The sequence below is a fragment of the Lactuca sativa genome, chromosome 7 (genome assembly GCF_002870075.4).
Source record: "Lactuca sativa cultivar Salinas chromosome 7, Lsat_Salinas_v11, whole genome shotgun sequence".
Classification (NCBI taxonomy): Eukaryota; Viridiplantae; Streptophyta; class Magnoliopsida; order Asterales; family Asteraceae; genus Lactuca; species Lactuca sativa.
In genome coordinates this window covers 87566898-87575487 of record NC_056629.2, presented here as the reverse complement: position 1 = coordinate 87575487, position 8590 = coordinate 87566898, and positions in this window count along the sequence as shown.

Genomic DNA, 8590 nt, shown 5'->3' with positions numbered 1-8590 from the left:
GAACTACACAACACACGATCTTGAGCTAAGAGCAGTCGTCTTCGCTCTAAAGATATGGAGACACTATCTCTACGACACGAAATGTACGATCTTCACCGACCATAAAAGCCTCCAACATATCCTCAACCAGAAAGAACTCAACATGAGACAAAGACGTTGGGTAGAACTACTAAATGATTATGAATGCGAGATTCGATATCATCCCGGAAAGGCTAACGTGGTGGCCGATGCACTCAGCAGGTAGGAATACTCAGGTCGCAGAGTGAAGTCTTTAACCATGACAATCCATTCACACCTGTCCACGCAAATCAAGGAAGTCCAAATAGAAGCCTTAACATCTGAAAATGTGGTAGGGGAAGCCTTAAGGGGAATGGATAAGAAGTTTGAGGTCAAGAATGATGGAGTTCATTACTTCATGGATCGGATCTGGACGCCGAAGTTTGGCGGATTCAGAGAAGTCGTCATGAATGAAGCCCATAAAACACGATACTCCATACACCCCGGCTCCGATAAGATGTCTCTCGACCTCAAGAAATTGTATTGGTGGCCGAACATGAAAGCCGAAATTGCTACCTACGTGAGTAAATGTCTGACGTGCGCCAAGGTCAAGGTAGAATACCAAAAGCCCTCAGGATTGTTGCAACAACCAGAAATACTTGAATGGAAGTGGGAACGTATAACCATGGATTTCATAACCAAACTACCCAGAACGGCAAGCGGACTTGACACTATCTGGGTGATCGTCGACAGGTTAACTAAATCAGCGCACTTCCTACCGATCAAAGAGACGGATAAATTGGAGAAGCTAACTAGGACATACCTCAGAGAAATTGTACGACTACATGGTGTGCCCATATCCATTATCTCGGACCGAGATAGTAGATTCACCTCAAGGTTCTGGCAGTCACTACAAAAATCTCTAGTAACAAGACTGGACATGAGTATTGCTTACCACCCACAAATCGACGGCCAGAGTGAGAGAACCATACAAACCCTAGAAGATATGTTGAGATCTTGCGTAATCGATTTTGGAAAAGCATGGGATACCCATCTACCCTTGGTCGAGTTCTCGTACAACAATAGCTACCACACTAGTATCAAGGTTGCCCCGTTCGAAGCCCTCTACGACCGAAAATGCAGGTCACCTCTGTGTTGGGCCGAAGTGGGGGACACTCAACTAGCAAAAGGACAAGCAACAGACAACACACTCACTGGACCAGAAATCATAAGGGAAACTATGGAGAAAATTGTCCGGATCCGGGAATGTCTGAAAGCGTCAAGGGACAGACAAAAGAGTTACGCGGATAAAAGACGGAAACCCTTGGAATTCCAGGTTGGAGATCGAGTCCTACTAAAAGTCTCGCCCTGGAAGGGGTTGATACGTTTCGGAAAGCGTGGAAAACTGAACCCAAGATACATCGGACCATTCGAGATCCTTGCCAGGATCGGTCCAGTGGCTTACAAACTTAGATTACCTCAGGAGCTCCACAACGTACACCCTACCTTCCACGTATCCAACCTAAAGAAGTGCTTGTCCGATGAGACCCTTGTCATCCCTCTAGACGAAATTGCAATAAATGAGAATCTCCAATTCGTAGAGGAACCAGTAGAGATCATGGATCAGGAAATAAAAAGGACTAAACAAAGCCGCATACCTATTGTAAAGGTCCGCTGGAACGCCAAGCGAGGACCTGAATACACCTGGGAACGCGAGGATCAGATGAAACAAAAGTACCCGCATCTTTTTACTAACCTGTAAACTCTATCTTAGATTAAATTTCGGGATGAAATTCCCCTAACGGGGGGATGATGTGACAACCCCATATTTTCCAAAAGCGATGTAACACTCAAAAGTCAAATACAACAAAAACAATTTGGAATCAACGAAATTAACCTCAAAAATAAAGTGTTCAAATATCTAAATTGGGATGCATCAAATATTGGATATCGTGCCAAGGTTTCCAAAAAGATAAAGAACATTTGAAACCGAGTTATATTGAAGAAATTATAACCAAGCGAATATTTACGGCACACCGTTAAAATATTATTTAACGTAAAAAGTGAAATTACAATAAAATGCATTTTAGCCTTAAGTATCTAAACAAAAGTTGTAGAGTTCGTTAAACTATAAACGTACGTAAAAAGATCGCCCAAATTGGACCTCGTATGAAGAAGTTACGAATTTTCTAAGTTTCGTAACAGTAGTAGAGGGCTAAAAACTCGAATTGAAAATCGAGCGTTATTTAGCTATCGCAACCTAAACGAAACTTGAAGACCTCCACAATAGGAGTAAAATGATAAAAAGACAAACGAAAACCGATGTCGAATAAAGAAGCTATGAATTTTTAACGAACTTTAGCAGTCCCAGCCTATTAAAAACATATCATTAAAAATAAAGTCAAAAATAGCCGACGGTGTCTAAATGAAAGTTGTAGAGCATAATCTCACCTACGCGTGGATATGAAGAACGTGAAAAACGGAGCCCGTACGCGTAAGTTATGGAATTTAGAAGACGGAAGTCGGGATTACGCCCAACGTAATATAGGAGTACGCCCAGCGTACCTAGGAGCAGGGTTGAGTCCCATCGGCTGCAGCTCTACGCCTAGCTAGACTCGAGTCGTAAGCCATGACGCAAAGTTACGCCCAGCGTAACCGAAGCACGCCCAACGTAACGCGTACGCCCAGCGTACTCCGGTGGTACGCCCAGCGTACTCGACTTTCCAGCACTATAAATAGAAGGCATGGAGCTACGGGTTTTAGCACACCTTCTCTAAACTCTCAATCACTCTCTCATACTTTCAAGCTCCAGAAGCTGTCCCGACGCCCTCGGTTTCCGCACCCGAGCCTCCGACGAAGATTCTACGCTACCGAGATCCCCAAAGAGCTCGAAGACGCAGCTTTCCGCGGTTGAAGTTCTGCTCGACTCTAGCCCCACTCTCTTCAAACCAAACAAGTGAGTTCATACCCCTACCTTTCAAGTCTTTTCATGTTTTAGGGGGAAAATACAAGTACAATACAAGCAAAAGTATCGTTTTATAAACATAAATGTAACATCTATCTTATTGATTATCGATACCAACATCTTTACGTATAGAGAGCTAGTATATCATCAAGTTATTTTCACTAAATGGAACATACCTTCTGAAAAACTATAATAGGTATAGTTAGCAAGTCATTCATACATTTTTACATATACATCTTGAAAAATGAAATACTTTCAAATAAAGTAAAGTCTTTCTTATCGTAAATCTATTTATACTAAGCAATGTGAGATATTCAAACTTCAACGTACTCTTATGTATGCATTTCAAGTCCTGTATTATATACCATAATCTCTTGGAGGGAGAGCATGATACTTGTGTGTAGATCTATACGGGATTGACAACCCCGCACCTAAACTATTAGCTACAATTAGACCGGCAGGTCTGGGGTGACAAATGTCATAACACTACAACACCTGAAGAATGTTGCTACAGGCAGTCAGTGTCATTAGTATGGTTATAAAACTCACATGAAAGTATAAAAACAAGTTTGATTTACGAGATTCATACATGCATTTAGTATTTACATTATTTTGGAACACAAAGTTTATCTTTATCATTCAAGTACGAAAAATACTAACGCACTCCAAACTTTGGGAACTTTTCAAACTATATATAGAAAATATTGAATTATCTGAAAACCACGTTCATCGATTTTCTACAAAAAGGACATACTTTTCAATACAAAACACTTATGAACTCACCAACTTAATTGTTGACACTTTTTCGAAACCACTTGTATTTCTCTGGGAATCAGTAATACAGGTAACCACCAGCTTTTGAAGAAGGAACGCTAAGGACGTTTATTATTGAACATTTATATCATCATATTGTAATATTCTTTTGCAAATATGTATAACGCAACAATATACGTTTTTATTATATATATGATGGTTGTGTTACTTTCTTTACAATATTCAACTGTTGTGATACTACGTGAAGTTATCCACCCCCAAATGTTTCCGCCATTCTGGTTTGAGGTGTGACACTCTTCGTAGTGAAGAGGGTATTATCAGAAGATAACCTAGCAAATCTGCTTACGAAAAGAATGAGCAGGGTTAAGCACTTGCAGCACGCTAGGAGCATGGGGCTGAAGGACGATATTAGTTTAGATTAGATAGTTTAGAAACATGTAATAGATAAATTGTAATTAACATTTGATAATTAAATAAAAGAGTATTATGTATTAGTAATGTTATTGTCTTATGTTAATTGTTTACCTATTGTTTCTTTTTGCATTTTGTGACTTCCTGAATAATAAAATTTATTCGAACCGTCCACAGTTGTTCATATGTTGGAAGTTGGTATGAATGAAGACTGACATTAATTGGTGTATACATTGTCTAAAATGTATTAGACATAGCAAAAGTTTGCTACAACGTTCATGAGTGCTTATGAATTTGATTTGAGCATTGGAATAAACCTACACTTGCTGGGATCACTTCATGGAATTTATCTCGAGTGATTGCAAGACGATAATATCATATGGTCTTAAAACCTAGATATATGGTTTATTGTTTGGTAATTGGTTATGCATTGATAATGCGAAAATGCATCAGCAACTTGATGTTATAAAACGCATTGTTGTGCATGATTTGGTTAGTGAATAATAAATGAATATAAGTCGAAGTTTATATGTTCTTTTTATCCTAAGAGGGTAAATGCAATATCAGGGCACCTCGATGATTTGGTTTGACTTATGTGTCGGGCCCGGTCAGGACTGAATTGATGTTTTCAATTAAGTTTTATGTCAAATGAATCATAGATTGAGAAACAATTTGTTGGACAATAAGTATGACTATGTTCCATGTAATTGTCTGCATGGTATCTAGAATGGCGGACTATACGATCCCTTATCTAAAGTATAGGTTATTGATAAGATCAAAGTTCGACAGCGTCTTTGAGAGCTACGATTGCTAATCAGATTATGCTTACATTTGTAGTTACTAGACTTATCCAAGTGGGAGACTGTTGGATTAGTGTCTAAGCCCGTAACTATATTTGGTAAGTACTTGACCCGGTTATGCATGCTCCTTTTGGGTTGCCTTCACCATGGCAACTTGACAGGGTAATTTATGGAGAGAGAGAAAAAGATTATGGTTTATTAATATATTATATGAATAATATATTAAAGGAGAAATCATATTATTTAATTAAATTTATTCATAGATTAATTTGGAATTAATTTGGAATTAATTTGGTGACTAAAAGAAATTAATTAAATAAAAGGGACTAAAACTATCAAATGTTTTATAGTTGTATTTTGGGTTGGGAAACCTAATGGACTAAGGGGTGAAAGAAATTATGATGGGAGTCCATCATATTTTCGTCTATGGCCTTATTCCAGAAGGTTCCATGGGTTGCTTAATGTTTAAGCTATCTATTAGGGTTTTGACTGAAACCCTAACTGCTCACAGTATAAATAGACCCCCTAGGTTACAGAAATTGGCCACTTGCTTTCCTAGAACACTAGAGCTGACTTTGTGTTCCTGCTCCCTCTCTCATATACTACCCTCTTTCTATTTGGTGTTTGTAAGCCATTAGAGGAGTTACACTTGTGACTCTAAGCATCAAAGACAAGAACATTCAAGCAAGCAACAAGAGGTAATCTTCTAGATCTGTTTTGGTCATTATAATTTCGAATTATTATCACTAGATCTAGGGTTAGAAAGTCTTGGATGAATGCATGTACAATAGAGAAACCTATATCCAAGCATTAGGGTTTGCATGGGCACATAGGATGTTCTTGTGGTTAAAACCCATCAATATAACACTTAATTAACAACATGATACGATTGGTTATGGTTTATTAACTTATAATTGCTAAGTTATCTATATAAACCCTTTGTTTTTATAGAAAACACAATATTTATGTGGAGTAGTTTGCCCCACTACTTAAGTGTCGGTTCCCAAATTAAGTAAGACCACACTAAATTAATACCACGACACAATTTTACAAAGTTTATAAATTCTAAACTTATGAGTTTTACATATAAACTATACAAATTCTTCTACAAGGTTTCAAGAGTAAAGTTTACTATTTTATGTTTTCACAAAGTGTGACATGACTTTATTTATATAAACCGGTATTCAAAATCCTTATATAAAAAGCATTTTGGTCATGGGAACCGTAAAAATTTTATATAAGTTTGATCTACCTATGTATTTATCAAATGTTGTACTTTTGAATTTGAAAAAACGATATTTATATTTGATTCCAAATACACTTTTATAACTCAATTATTTTATATAATTGATAGAAAACTATGTATTTATAAAAGCTGGTCAACCAGATAAAATTTATAAAACACTTTTGGTTATAAAAATAATTTGTGTGAAAACATGTAGAACACACCAACAACTTTGTTGACGTATCTTAATGTACCTTTGTAAACGTTAGATTGTTATGTGGGTGTCGCGATTTATCAATAGTCGTTGTCAATGTAATTTCTATTTCGGTAATAACAGAATATTATATTTGTAATGTTCAATGTATGTTTAATAATTGTGATCACTGATTTACGTCATGCACCTTGTATTTCCGTTGGCGGCCGAGGGTGTGGCAGATTGGTCTCAGAGCTATTGGCTATAGCGAACTAGTACTTTCATAGAAGAAACGACTATAGCCTAGGGCTTACTCTGTTAGGTTAGGTTAGGTATATTCCTTAACCTACAAATATAGAGTTATACATAAACTTGAACCCTAGAACACTAATACAACACAAGGGTTTATGTCAAACACCTTAGCTAAGTTGATTGTAAGTGGGACAGACCACAACTAGACGTAGACTGATCACCTATGTTTAATTATGGTTAGACTGATGCACAATTGAGCTTGGATTCGGTTGTTGGTAGACTAAAACACTTGGATTCTATATAATTTAATGAAAATCATAGTTTGAAATGTTTAAGAACTCTCGAATCTTAATGAACACTTTATGAATATTTGGAAAATATATATTTCAAATTTTTATCAAACTTTAACGCTCATAAACATAAATCATGTCTGAAGATTATATTGGAATACTAATTACTCAACTAAAATATTATATGAATGTTCATATTAGATATATTATGTATACCTTGAAACATACGTGCATGCATGAATCATTTCGATTTCAGCTTAGGTATTCCATCAATCAATTTCTTTCTGCTGTGAACAATCTAACTTACATTTGAACCATCCAAGTTCAAAAGAAGGACACATACACTTCTATTGTGACCCTTTTCAAGGAGAAAATAGCAGACTCAATAAAAGTGTGAAACCAGAAAGTTCATAAAAATCTTTTCTAGTTTCCAAAATATCTTGATTCAACTAAAGTAGAAATCTCAGAACTCGAGATATGGTCAAAACATCGAGTAGTAGTCAAACTCTCTCCGCAACATTTTCTTTGTGGATTCGTATCGTTTGACCCAATATTGGTAAATTTATTTCACATATATTCATGTTGATTCCAACAGTGGTAGTACCGAAAAATTTTACTACATGTAATACTCATAGTAGAGTCAATATTTGGTGAACCCATGTCAATTCTACAAGTTTAGCACAATTGTAATGCTATCGCTTATGGTTACAATGATGTTTTCATGCGACTCATTTCTCCTTGAACCAATTATAGTGGGACAATGAAATGTCTCACAAGTGATGAACGAGTGATCGTCTAACACCAACACAACCACTTGACACAACTACGATCAAGTTAATGATCGAACAACAAGTAGCTAACAAATTGGTCGACCAACAAAGTCACACAAGAGCAAAACCCTTGAACAAAGTAGAATTTAAAGCAATACTCATGGGAGTAATGATGATGTTCCAAATACATGCACCCACAAATATTTATGAACTATACCACCAATATTCTTCCACCATAATGGAGGAATTTTTAGGAAAGCCCTATGAATTGAAAACATGGAGTCAATATTCCGCGTCAATTCCTGTGCAGAAAACTGTCATGTAAGTTGCCACCTGCACTTTCATGGGCATCACCTTTACATGGTGGAACTACTATACAAAAGTCATAGGCATTGAATCCGCTTATGCCACAACATGAGAACCACTAAAGATAATACTCATAGAAATATAGTACAAAGAGATAAGATACATAACTAAGAATAAGCACTAGTGGAGCAAAAGCGTGTTATGAAAATAGTGAGACTGGGCATTTTGAGAAGAACTGCCCAAGACTAAAGAACCACTAAGTAACAACTCGAGTCAGAGCAATTGTGATCAGAAAAAAGAGATAAAATCCACAAACCATTAGTGGTAACTGGTACGTTTTTCATTAACTGATTGTATGTTGAATTATACTTAATTTAGACATACATAGAAATCTTCGTGAACCCTGAACCTAAACATAATAAGTTACGAACCTAGTAGATTGGAGGAAACCTGAAGAGTATAGACAACTAGTGAACTATAAAAAATTTACTCTCGAAATTTTAATAAAGGTCATCCTAACACATATCAAATCATGTTTTTCACGTCAATATCATACGTATGTCCACCGAGATTCCAATATAGTTGTCCTTATGAAACAATTTTTGTC